We start from the raw sequence: 14,324 nt of genomic DNA on the forward strand, positions 1-14,324 counted from the left end.
ACATGGAGCCATTGATCACTACTCGTTGACCCCTATGCTCTAGCCAGTTCCCTATCCATTTTATAGTCCATTCATCCAACCCATACTTCCTTAACTTGCTGATAAGAATACTGTGAGAGACCATATCAAAAGGTTTGCTAAAGTCAAGGTATATCACGTCCACCTCTTTCCCCACATCCACAGAGCCAGTCACCTCTTTGTAGAAAGCAATCAGGTTGATCATTACATTTTGGCAAAGTTTTATAAGCAAGTAAAAAGAGGATCATACAATGAGAAGTGTTGGGCAATATTAATAGTAGCAATTTTGCCAGCCCTGCCTAAATAATTCCACTTCATTATTCATCATGCAATATCTTGCAGCTGTATATAAAAGCAATATGTATGCTTAGTGCATGGATTTAAGTTACCAAGTAGGTTATAAAGCATCACATTGGATTATGGTGCTTAATATGTATAAAGGAACTTTGATATAAAGTATCTGTAATGGCTCTTGAGGTACCCAGGACTTTGAGTGACCTTGTTAATCCTCTGCCCCCAGCATCAGGGAGGCTTGCGTGTGATAACTGGGTGTTAGCTCGTCAACACCACCAGCCTTTCAACCACTCAAGCATTCTCCTCTGGTCTTATGACAGCCCTATCTTTGCCTTGCATCTTAACAAGAGGTGCACCCCAGTCCTCTTGAAGTGTTCCCCTGTGATATCCAATCCCTGACACTGGCTAATCTCAGAAATCCAAGATCCTCTGCCCCCAGAGGAGCAGTATACCCCAGTTTACCAATTGTACCTTAAACCAGTGCTCCTGTATCACACCCAGCACTTGTAATGAAACAAGAGAAGGTTTATTTAAGAAAGAATAGAGATTTCACTAGAAACGAGACAGAGTGATGAAAACAGATAGTTACAATACAAAATAAAATCATAAAACACAAACTAGGGCCTATATTTATTAATAGTTACCCTTCCTATCTGATAAAGAAGGTCCCCCCACCCAAAGTTCAGTGTGTTGCAGAGTTGGCTGGCTTCCCAGGAACCAGAATCCAAACTTTCATGAAAAACACCCCACTCAACAAAATGTCTCCTCGGTGAATGGATACAGAGTGCCTCTCCCCACCTTGTGTTACACTGGAATAGTCTTTTGTTTTTCTTCATAGACAGGAGGATCCCCCAATTGTTATAATGTTCCTTTTTTGCCTTCAAGTGGTTTTGATTGTTTGTGGTTGTTTTTGATGGGTGTCCATTGACTGTTCTGGGATGGGACCACGGTAAACAATTTACATGACCGGCTAACCAGGGAGGGTTGGCAACACTCTCCTGCACGAAAGGCCGAAACCAAGCAATATTACTGCCTGGTGGCTCCTTTTAACCTTAAGACCATAAGAACATAAATGTTAATATAGTTACATTATTCCTTAAATATTACTTGTACACACATCACACCATGATTATGAACACTGTTAAGTTGCAAGCTTTCAATAGAGATCTTACATGGTAAACTTTATGGACAAATACCTTATAAGCAACATATTTGATGTAATGAGTTTGTCAGGTCTGTGACAAGAGTTGTTTGCAAAGAACAGAGGATCCTTTGCCAAGGGACCTCCATGTATCTTATTTAGACTGTAAGCTCTTTGAGGCAGGGACCATCTCTTTGTTCTATGTTTGGACAATCCCTAGCACAGTGGGGCACTGAACCCTGACTGAGGCACCACTGATGAAGTGTTATTGGACATCTTGAAAAGACCGAATATATACATTGCAGCTCATTGTAACAGTGCTGCACTGTGAATGTGCCTACTAGAGAGCATTGATCCTGCTGGGAGATGCTAAATCAGTCTTGATGACTCAGTGTTGCAGGCAGTGTTTGTTAAACTGCTTCCTGGGTGCAAGGGAGGTGGGAGTGATTTTTCTAAAGAGAGGGGTTCAATTGTGCAGTCCTCAGAAGAAGTCTGGGAGTAAATAAGGCTGGTAAGACAGCTTGGGCAGGAATTTGTGTTGGATTGTTATTCATTTGTTGTGAATTACACCATGTGATAGGAAGGGAGCAAACTTGGACCCTATATGACATTTGTAGACTATTTTGGAACATGGTGGGAAAGCCCCTGAATTATAATCATTCTTGTTCTGGAGGGGCATATGCAGCAGCTCCTGTAGAAGTCAAGGAAAGTGCAACACATGTATCTGATGCCATAACAGGAACTATATGTTTGTTCTTGGTAGAAGATGGAAAGATACTTATCTACCAGAGAACACTCAATGAGCATCAATAACTACTTGAGGATTTCTGTTTTCTAGGATAGGACTGTAAGACAATATTTCTTCCTTTTCCTCCTGATTTTTTTGGTGGTTATTTATTTTAAAAGTTATTTTGGAAATAGATACACAAACAGACATAACTCAAAACCTCCATCTGTTTTTCTGTGATCTCCAACCCACCAGAGCTGCTGAATCCCACTTTTATATGCTCTCCTCCACCCTCTATTTTTTTTCCTCTCTCTCACCACAAATTCATCTGGCTTGTTTTGGATAGGAAGAGCAGGGTATCTTCTAAGTGTAATTGCTTTAAGGTGCAAAACGCCCAGTAGCTGTAACCTATCCTATGCAATGCAGCCCACAGCCAACTCCTCCCTGGATTGCACCATTACATTTGAACTTGTCCTACTTCAGTTGCCCATAAAGATATGAAGGATACAAACTGCAAATTGAGAATGATACGTAATAACGCAGGGAGCATCAGGGGCCGGAGAAATCTCAAGTGACCAATGAGTGTGTTTGCATGGGTCACATTGAAAAAGGAAGAGCTCCAGCTGGGCTGTTTCAAAATGGGATGGATTGCTTAGTTGATCTGATTGTGATATGCTCCCCACTCTTCATCCTCTGCTCTCCAATGGGATTGTGACAGCAGAGTTAAGTCCATTACCACCTAGTCCCCTCTCTATTTCCTTTTAATTAATTCACATACTACAACTGTATTTGCCAGGTAGAAGCCTCAGCTAAACTCAGACTGGGAGCCAGGAGATCTCAGGACTATTCCCATCTCTAATCAGACTCATTGTGTGTCCTTGGGCAAGTCACTTCATCTTTCTGTGTCTCAGCCTCCCCACCCATGAAATGAAATAAGCATGGTGCAGTGGCTGGAAAGCTAGCCCAGGACTTGGGAGATCCAAGTCCAATTCTCCGCGCTGCCATAGATTCCATCTGTGACCTTGGACAAATCACTTTGTAGTTCAATTCTCTATCTGTAAAGTGGGGACCTACCTCAAGGGGGGTTTGTATACTTGAACAGGTTGTGAGGGATTCAGATACCATGGGAACATGGGCCACACAAATTGCATTAGGCAGGCAGATTTACCTCAAATTTTTCATTCATGGTTTAATGAAGTGTGAAGTGCTTAGAGATCCTCAGATGGAAGGTGCTATAGAAATGCAAATTATTATAAAATCCCTTCATGTGATTACATTTTACAGTTATTGAAATTGTGTCTAGTCACAGAAACATGGGATTTTAATGACACTCCACTCATTCAAATCTGAATTGTAGATATAGTTTGCTGCACAGAGAGACATACAAACTAGCAGACAAGTGAAATGGTTACAGGATGCAAGATGCTCAGTAGCCTTTTTAAGGATTATGCCATCTATTCAGTATTTTTTAAAGTAGATATGCTTTGGACTGCTTGCGCAGAAGCAGAAGTTTAATATTTTTTCTTCCTCTCTGGGGTATTGTTAGACTGAATCGTCTTTATCTTTAATTTAATTTTGTCTTCTGAGGTAAGCTTTTGGCTGATGTTTGTCCAGCCAAAGCATCATTACAAGTTAACACTATGTGAATTTTTGTTGCTGCTAAATCACAGATCACTGTGATAGATAAGAAAGGGTCCCTTCCTAATAATCTTGTTTGCCATGTAAATCCAGGCAAAAGGAGGAGATTGTCTTAGGCAAGAACAAATTGGAAGGCACTCACCACTATCTGATCTTGCTTTGGAAAAAAATCAGATTAATGCGAAACAAGGGGGCAAGTAGTAAATACATAATAACCATGCCTTTACTCCAGTAAGTCCAGAATCAGGAAGTCACAGTGCAGTGCTCCCTTTGAGGGTGCAAGTCTCCCCCAGGTGCCCAAACTCTGCAGGCGCCCAACAAACACATGCCACGCTTACTTTGGGCTTTGTCACAGCAGCATTTTAAACAGGAAGACAAACATTTCTGTTGGTTGGAGTCTGACTTTTTGTAAATATGTGAAAATCTATTCAAAATTTGCAGGCTGCTATTATTTTGTCAGGCAGGCAGGCAGGCCTACGTTTGTGTGTGAAACGTATGAACTTGCTACGTGCAATTTGTATTACAGGGCTAGTGTGTTTGTGTGTAAACTTTCTGCAAAGATCTAGAGCCTCCAGCAGGTGTCCTACACCTGGTCCTCCCAACCTGGGACTTTAGCTGGGAAGAGCAGAGAGAAGCCAGAAGCCACTTCCCTGACTTTCTGCCAAAGACAGCAACAGCATCTGCAGGCTAAGTATCCCACTGAAGCTTGGCCTTCCACATACACGCAAGCAGAGCTTGCAGCTTCATATCCAGCATCCATCCTGTTTTCAGTTAAACAAAAAGAGGAGATAGCTGGTGCAGAGGACAACAGGTAAGGAGCATCAGCACTGGAAGGGGTTAGGAAGATTGCATCAGTTTCCAGTAGCAGATGACCCTTATTTTTTTCTTTCTTCCAACCAGGGACTTAATAAATGTCAGGCACAAGAGCCATAGAAGTAAACATCTTATTATTAAAGAGGGATCTGGCCATCTGCCTTGTGTCAGGTGCCTGGATTGTGAAATATGGGAAAGTGCAGTAACCTTGGAAAAGGTTATACTCACACATTAGGGGCCAGAAAATATGGGATCTTGGAAAGGATTATTAGAGAGAGAGAGAGACATTGCCAATGCAAAGACAGTGTGCTAGTGAAATCCTTTCTGAAATCTAACAGTTGATTTGGATAGGATTGCAAATAATAGGATTATTTAGACAGATTTGCTTTCAGCTAGGCCAGAGGTACGTGTGTTTTCAAACCATAAAAAATCTGTCATTGCAGACAATCCTGTGTTTTGCATCAGATGCATTTTTCCAGTTGGTGACTGATTACAATGAAGGGGATTGTGTTTTCAGCTGATTCTATGGTTTAATCCAAAGTGATGCTGTTATTAGGTGTGCATTGTTGGGGATCTGGCAGCATATAGGGCACTGTGCTGTATGTATTAACTCATGCTGTCACAACGCTTGCACAGACCCCCGAGTCCCTCTGAGAACCAAGTATAAAGACAAATGTCAGAAGCTGGGCACCCCAAATAATCACTTCTTCCTGGTTTGTGATCATTAGTCCAGGGAGCACCAAGGACAGCTCTAACAAAGCAAGAGGGTAAAAGACGAAGGGGTCCACATTCAACATTGCTGTGATTCCCTTGAAGTCACAGAGGAATTTGACTCTCAGATATTACACAGTGAATAAAAGTTACTGCTCCTGCTTATAAGGAAACCCTTTCCCCTGAAACCACACACTATTCCGTCTCTGGATGTGGGGAAAGCGGTGGAAGTGATATACCTTGACTTTCGCTAAGCTTTTGATTATGGTCTCCCACAGTATTCTTATCAACAAGTTACAGAAGTAGGGGTTGGATGAATGGACTGTAAGGTAGACAGAAAGCTGGCTAGATCATCGGGATCAACAAGTAGTGATCAATGGCTCGATGTCTAGTTGGCAGTCAGTAACAAGTGGAGTGCCCCAGGGGTCGATCCTGGGGCTGGTTTTATTCAACATTTTCATTAACTATTTGGAGGATGGGGTGGATTGCACCCTCAGCAAATTTGCAGATGACACTAAGCTGGGGGGAGTGATAGATATGCTGGAGGGCAGGGATAGGATACAGAGTGACCTAGACAAATTGGAGGATTGGGCCAAAAGAAATCTGATGAGGTTCAACAAGAACAACTGCAGAGTCCTGCACTTAGGACGGAAGAATCCCATGCACTGCTGCAGGCTGGGGACCAACTGATCAGGGAGCACTTCAGCAGAAAAAGACCTGGGGGTTACAGTGCACAAGAAGCTGGATATGAGTCAACAGTGTGCCCTTATTGCCAAGAAGGCTAATGGCATATTGGACTGCATTAGTAGGAGCATTGCTAGCAGACTGAGGGCCCTCCACTACAGAAACGATGTGGACAAATTGGAGAGAGCAGCAGAGAGCAACAAAAATGATTAGGGGGCTGGAACGCATGACTTATTGACAAAGCCCTGGCTGGGATGATTTAGTTGGGGTTGGTCGGGCTTTGAGCAGGGGGTTGGACAAGATGACCTCCTGAGGTCCCTTCCAACCCTAATATTCTAGGATTCTCCTTAGTCAACCACATAGTCTTCAATCTTGATTGTCTCAGACCTATTCCAGGCTCCTGAAAATACTGGAGTGGTGGAAATAATATCTATAGCCATCTGCTGTCTTTTTGCCCATGTGCGTGCACTTTTTTTTTTTTACAAAAACCTGGATATGATAAAGTGCAAATTCTAGTGATTAGGTCACAGGACAGGAATTTGGCAATATAGATTCTGTTCTTAGGTTTGCTACAGATATCTTGTGTTCCTTTGGGTAGGGTACATAGGCTCTTTGTGCCTCAGTTTCTTTATTCACATGTAAAACATGGAACATGCTTAGCGAGCAGAGGACTTGTGAGGATTAATTCATTAACATATTGAAAGCACTCTGAAGACTTTTACAGGGAACTCTGATGTCACTTTTGCCTGTTGAAAGAGTCCATGGCATACCTAGGAAGATTCCAAGATAGGATTATCACAGCTCCATCTATCATATTGGATATGTACTCTCTTTTTCATTTCATTATTGTTCCTTGGAAAAAAATTTCTAGATAAGGAGTTTACAACAGGAAATTTTATATTTAATTATTCTGCTCAGATCCTATGCTGATGTCATAATCCAGTATTTGTGACATCACAATTCACTACCATGGACATAGTCTGGGCCGTCAGTGACTATATCCTGGGCTGGACTATGGATCGGGCCATCAGTGAGTGACTCAAACAGGAGTTGAGCAATTATAAAGGAAAAAGCATCTATTATATAGACAAATAAATATACTGCTTGTCAGTAGGAGAAGAAAAATCCAAACAATGTAGAGATTAAGGTAACATCCTACCACAGGTTATGCAATGCTACATCAGCTTTCAAAACCCCATTTGTCAATGGTTTAGAATTTGCGGGAGTGTGGAGCAGCTCTTTATGGAAGCCTCCTTATGTGTCCTTTAAAGCTGCAAAAAGCAGAATCCAAATCCGAATGAGGTTTGTTCCCTAAGGGGCAAGATTTTTTTAAAAACATAAAAAAACCACCCAAGAGACACAGAAGTGCAGTTTAGCAGTGTATCCAGCTGACTTGTGTGCCTTGTTATGGCCCTCTGCATAGGAATGAATTTCACCCTGCATTAGCCACACACTCCACTGCACAGCCATCCACCCAATAGCTATTACATGTATTTCAGCCATTTGGAATAACAGGAATAGTCATGATTAAGGAATATTATCAGTACCATCTCCAATTTTCAAAGAGTCTCTGATCAACCTCAACACTGACTTCCGGAAATCTCTCAATTTTGCTAATTGAAAGCAGGATTATTCTTTTATGGATGCATATTTCTAAAATGTGTTTCATGCTCATGAAAAGAGCTGACTTGACAGCTGTGGGCACTGAAGGACTTTCTCTGCAAGACAGATACAACGCAGGTGGCAGCAGTGCAAGCTTCCCTCATAGGGTTCTTTGTCAATGTGCTGAAGCTTCTCTAGTTAAGGCCCAGATATAGCAAGGTACTTAAATGTGTGAGTCACAGGGACTACTCACATGTTTAAAGTTAGGAGTGTGCTTAAGTACCTTGTTGAAGTGGGGTCTAAGAGGGGCCTCTTTTCGTTATGAATCAGAAGTTCACCAATCCACACCTCAACCTGTCGTCCAGTCAGTTATCAGAGATCAGTTATGTGCTATAGAAACCTATCTGCTAGGATCTGGAGTGAAACTACCAGTTTCTCATTTAGGCAACCCAATAGTCCCAGATGCTCCCAATCAATGAGCAATACAAGTGGGCCAAATCTGAAGTCTAAACCAGAGGTAAAAGTCCTGGATTGCATTAAGCCAACTTCCGGAGCCATCCCATCCCACTATAATATTACCTATTTCTAGATGTATGTTAATAGGAATAGCAAAATCCCATTGTGAAGTGATGAAGAATGATTTATTTCAAAGCTGTGGTATAATCATAAGTGAGATCTCAGAGCCTCACTACGAGATCACAGCCCTGAAATGACATTTTAGTGTAAAAAAAACCCTTTAACAACCATTACAGACTTAAAAAAAAAATGCCCCAGTGCTGCAGGATGGAAATGGATTAATAGATTTCAAGACCAGAAGAGGCAATGGATCTAATCAGAACTCCTGGATAACATAGGCCAGAGCATGTAATCTGCTGTGGAGGGGATTATTCTTCTTGGCTTCCCCAGTTGAGTAATTATGCAAATGACAGAGTTATCTTATTATTTGATTGCAGTAGCACCTATGTGCTAGGCAAACACAGCTGAAGAACTCACATATCATCTTAATCCAGCTCCTAGGGCTAGTCTCATTGTTCATAATGGCTTTGAAACCAAACTGTAAATGTAAGGAGTATGTGTTTTTCAGCCTAGGCAAGCAGTATGAATTTAGTTACCACCTGATGCCCTTTGAATGACTGGTGCTACATATCTTGGCACATTGCCTGGCAGACAGATGTCTAAAACACAAGATCCCCATTTACAGATGATTCAATCTCATCAGCATCATCACTGGTAGTCTCTGCAGGGAGGGCCAGGAGTGGGCCCTGCAAACTGAGCTATGCTCTGACCTCGAGAAATAGTTCTACCAAATCAAAGGCGAGGCATGTGGGCAAAACAGCCTGGGGGAGCCTGCACAAATGCTGCTTTTGATATTCTGATTTTCAGGATAGAGAGATGGCCTCCATTTCTCACCATCCCTACGTTCACACAAAAATTGTACAACATGACCAGAGATCGAGGAGGAAATTCTGGTTCCATTAGCGTCAGTAGCAAAACTCCCCTGTGTGTGAATTCCAGCCACATAGCAAAACCGCTAACCTGGCTCGAGAGTACTTTAGGCTTGGCCTAGCAAGCATGCTGAGGGTATTGGCTTGTTAGCCATCTTGGCTGAAACACCAAGGGCGAATGGCCCCTGGAGAGTGGCTTTACCATCTGGCATCTACAGCTAATGCCACCAGGTCATCAGTTACGCACAGGTGTGAGACAGCATGGGGAAGCTTCCACTGAAGTCCATGGGAGCTGCTGGTTCCTGTGCACTTCTGAAGAAAAAAATAAAAACCAGGCCACTTATTTAGACACCTAAATATAAACGGAGAAGCCTCTTTTCAATGCTTGGCCCTGCTGTGCTGTGTAATTGTCACCAGTCACCCCCTTTGTCCCACTAAAAATTGAGGGTCTCAAGGCCTGCATCTAGAATCACACTTTAACTCTTTCAGTGCCAGGACATGCTGGCAGTTCAGTGTTTGGGGAGCTGACTGGAAAGCCATGTGTGTGCACGGGGGGATGTTTTCACTTCTATGAATGACATCCCTCAGCAGGGTGATCATGCCATGGGCCAGCATTCTGTTGGGTGGAGGTAAAATACTTTCACAGGTAGACATACAGATGTGGTTGGTTTCTGGAGCCTTTTATGCCCAGCTACAGGAAATTAGCTTTTGTAATGAGCATTGACTTAGATCTTAGTCTTCTCCTAATTGAAGAGAGGCGAGTATTAAATCATGCATGCTGCGCTGACCGTGAGCTAGTCTGCTAGCTTCTGCTGAGTATGTTATGTTCACATACACAGTGGCCATCAATTCTGCCCTCTAATGGGTGGAATCAGAATTGCTCAGCTGTGTATCTTACGCCTTGTGCTGCTGACAAATAAAGCAATCAAACTGCATTGACTCAGACAGTTATCATCAGAACAGTTACAAAGGGTGTTGCATGATTATTGATACTCGATGCCATATTTAATGTGCTCCTTTTATAAGACAAAAGATGATTTGCCAGCCCTGTGAGGTGAAACTTCAGCTGGGGTCTCCCTGCCTCCTGCACCAGCAGCTGTAATACAGATTCTGCAGCCAAGACTTAGCTGACACTTTGCCGGACAGCATGCTAGGCCAAACAGAATCCAGCTGCTTTCCATAGGCATGCACATGGGGTGTGCCAGGTGTGCCCAGGCACACCCTAATGCAGGTGAGTCAAACCTTTGTTATCCAGCCCGCGAACCCTTTTGATGTGGGCCATTAGAGCTGCCGTCGAAAGAGTAGCCGGCACACGTGTTTTCTTGGAGGATGGCAATAGAAAGCGAGCTGTCACCAAAAATGAAGTAACCGTGCAATGTTGCCGTGGACAGGAGCACGCTGCGATCTGCCACCGAAATCCCGTTCATCGCGTGATTTCTTGGTGGAGACTAGGACGCGGCGGGAAATTCAAATGTGGCCCACTGGTTGAATTGAGTTTGACACACCTGCCCCCGAAGAAGATCCTGGGTGCACACCCTAATGAAAATTTCCTGGGTGCACACCCTAATGAAATGTGCTGCGCACGCCTATGCTGTTTTCCCATTGCAGACATGGCTCTGAGCATGCCGTGCAAATAAGAGTAGGTACCTATTTTGATCACTGAAGTGAACAGCTGTGTCAGAGATACATCAGTAACAGATCTTTGATTAAGAAAGATCCATTTTTTTTCAGACACTTTCAGGATAAATGTGATAACCCACAGAAATGAATCGGTGCAAAGGGAATGTTTTTAAGCAATGCACACTCAACTGTGTGGAGTGTTTAGGCAGAGATAATTTGCTTCCCCAGAGCAGAGGGCTAGGGATAGAGGGGATGCATTTTATGAAAATCCTCCCCTAGGGTTCCCTGGCAGAGCCCATAATTTGCAGATTCAGACCCTTTTGTCCTTTGCCATCCTGTTTTCTTTGCTCTCCCTCCTATGCCTAGCACTTTATACACTGTTAGTACCTCTGATCACAGTGACTGATATCTTGTATGCTGCTATTATCTTTAATTGCTCTGGAAAAATGACCAGCTTATTAATGGTAATATCAACCTTGCTTTCCATTTTTGTCATTGCTCTGTTCCTCTGAGAAGGATGTGGGGAAAAAGTAGGAAAGAATAGGAAATCAGTCAGCCTTCTAATCCCACCCAAGGCTTTCCTGAGAAGTAGTATATGTATTTAAGTGTGTATGGTGCTCCTGGACCATTGGCCAACCATCAAAGCTAAGAATCCTGAAATTCATGACATGGATGGCTAATTGTTTTGTTGGTCTTGCAGGTAACCTTCTCCACCTGGCTGTTTTTCCTCCTTGGGGTGGACGTCTTAATCATCAAAAATGCTGCTGGGGGACTTAACCAACATTTGCAAGTGGGGGGACATCGTGTTCATTAGAGATCATATCAACATTGTGCGATTTGGACAGAACCCCAAGGCTTAATTTGCGTCAGAGCTTGCCTGGGCTAAGCCCCAGCACCTCTGGGCCTGCCGCATCAGTTATGAATGTAAAAAAATTGCTTGAGTCCCGGCACCTCTTTCATTAGAGATTAAACACTGCAGGTCCCCTTGTGCAGGCCAAATGATGAGAGGTAAGCAGGCAGCTCTGAGGAAGTGGGACAGCCAGGCAGATGCAGTGGCAGAAAAACAAATGGAAGAACCATTTTTATCATATTCAATGAATTAATAGCAGGGGCTGGAACCAGTAGGTGCTTTGCAAACTTCCCACACGACTTTACCAGTGTCCCCCACACCTCCTGCTGTTCCTGGCTTGGGCCCCAGCACAGCTCTGCCAATGCACTTCAGTCCTAGCCTCCACTGTCCCCAGTACTACTGTGCTGACCCCAGCTTTGCCAGTGCCCCTTTATCCACATGTGTAGCACCCGGCCTCTCCCAGTGCAGTTGTGGGCAGACTGAGCCAATTGTGCCTTCTGACAAATATTGAGCAGGAACTAGGGTTTGAATCCTGAACCCAGGGGGGAAAAAGCCCCAGCAGTAACTTATCCTGCTGTACCACCTGCCTCACCTTCCTCCAGCACCTGCCTGTGGTTATTGCTTGTGCTCTGAGAAGCCTATAGCGACTTTAAAAGCATCTCGAGGTGTAGGTGTACCCTTTAAACCAGGACACATCCTCCTAGTGACATGCTCAGTTACACTGATGGCAATAGCAGTGCTGCTGCTCCCCCTATTTATCTGTGCCACCTCTGCCAGTCACCGTTAATTAAATGATCTAATTAATGGCAGTGTTCCCATGCTGCTGCCTGCATTACAGCTAATGTCACTGGGGACATAGGGCTCTTCAAGGAGTCCCCACCAACCTGTGCATTCTTCTGCCAGGCTGGGGCAGTCCATGAAAACAACTAACTGTTTGTCAGTGACAAATTGTATATTGCACTTCACAGCTGCCAGACTTTGCGCACACGCTAACAAGTGAATCTTATGCAATAGGGACAGTTCTGCCTTCTCCACCCCCCAGTCAGACTGATGGAGAGACAGAGACGGGATTGAGAGAGGCCATATAATCACACAGGAGCAGTTCTTGGTGCCCAAACCATTAAACTATGCTGCCTCCTCCCGACAGCACCCTCACCATCACAGAAGCACCCAGTCAGGGCATCATGTGTCTGCCAGAATAAGAGCTGTCACATCGAGCCTGGGACCTCCAGAGCTAAAGCTCCCTGGCTGTAGCAGTAAGACTCAGATCCTCTGGGGGACCTGGAACACCCCCTCCCCCCTGTGGATTACTATCCCATACAAGGTAGCTGCGCTATGCAAGACACCCAGGAGAATAAAAATGTCTCCAAATGTCTCAGCAATTCTTTGAGGTGAGGGGAGAGCGGAAAACGAAAGAAGAGTCTAAAGTGACAGCAAAGATACAAAGCTGCAGAACCCGAAGGGTGGTACGAATGTGGACAGTAAGACTTGTCCACATTCGGAAGGGTTTGCTGGTACCTGCTTACCGAAGATTATACAGGTAAAAGAGTGCAAAAGGCAGCTTATACAGGCAAAAGAGTGCTTTTGCTAGCATAAATTATACCACTACCTTGAATTAAATAAGCTACACCAGCAAAAGGACTCTCATAATTGCATCTAATCTGAACAAATTAGTTATTGTGGGTTAGGACAAATATACAATTCAACAGGATAATAATGTTTAGCAGATTGAGACTTTTAAAATAATATCAAACAAAGCATACTTTGTACAGAATATATCATAATTATATGCCATTGGTGAATAGTGGGTTGCTGGGGTGTTCTTTTCAGACACAGAGTGTCACACCCATCCACAAGTGAACATCCCTATAAGTATTGGTGTGAGCTGAAAGAATAAATCGGCAAATGCAAAGAAGCCAGACAGAGAAATGTTGATGGTGTTTTGGACTCAAATAAGCCCTGAGGAACGCGAGGGGGAAAAAACCAACCACACAACAACTTAAATTGGACTGTTTTCAAAGGCAGAATAGCTGTCTCATTACTCTCTTGTGAAGTCTGCAGTGTTCAGGGAGATCAGACTCTTGTATCACTGACCATAGGTCATCCAGGGGCAGCTGAACACGTAGAAGGTCTTTGTTAATTTTCAAAATGTTGCAGAGTTTAAGGCCTGGTCTACACTAGAGGGTTTTGTCGACAAAAGTCGGCTTTTGTCGACAAAACAGTGCTGATGTACACACTGCAGTTACCCCCCTGCCGACAAAACTGCTCTGTTTTTGCGACAACATGAAACCACCTCAACAAGAGGTGTAGGGCTTTTATCGGCAGAGCTAGGGTGACACAGTATCCGTGTAAACACTGCGGCCCCTTACAGCGGTGGACAGGCTGTCGTTCTTGTCAAATTGACAAGAAAGCCAGGGCAGCTGGTTCCCGCTCCCAGCTAGGAGCAAAGCGAGAAGCCCCCGCTGCTGCAAGCCTGAGGCAGTGGTTCCCAGCTGCGACCTGGGACCAGGCAAGCTACCAGCAGCTGGAGTCTGGCTCTTGGCTACAAGCTAGGCGGGACACAGCAGCTGGCGGCTGGAACCTGGCTCCTGGCTGCAAGACAGGTTGCGGGCAGCTGGAACCTGGCTCTCTGGGACAAGGCAGCTAGAGCCCATCTCTGGGGCGGGATGCGGGCAGCTACCACCCGGCTGCGGACCAGGACCAGGGTGGCTGCAGCCCAGCTACTGGCTCTGAGTCTGGATGTGGGTGGCTGCCGCCCAGCTCCGAGCTGGGACCAGGCAG

This window comes from Emydura macquarii, unplaced genomic scaffold, assembly GCF_026122565.2.
Source record: "Emydura macquarii macquarii isolate MOO-44397 ecotype Brisbane River unplaced genomic scaffold, CSIRO-AGI_Emac_v2 contig_890, whole genome shotgun sequence".
NCBI classification, from domain to species: domain Eukaryota; kingdom Metazoa; phylum Chordata; order Testudines; family Chelidae; genus Emydura; species Emydura macquarii.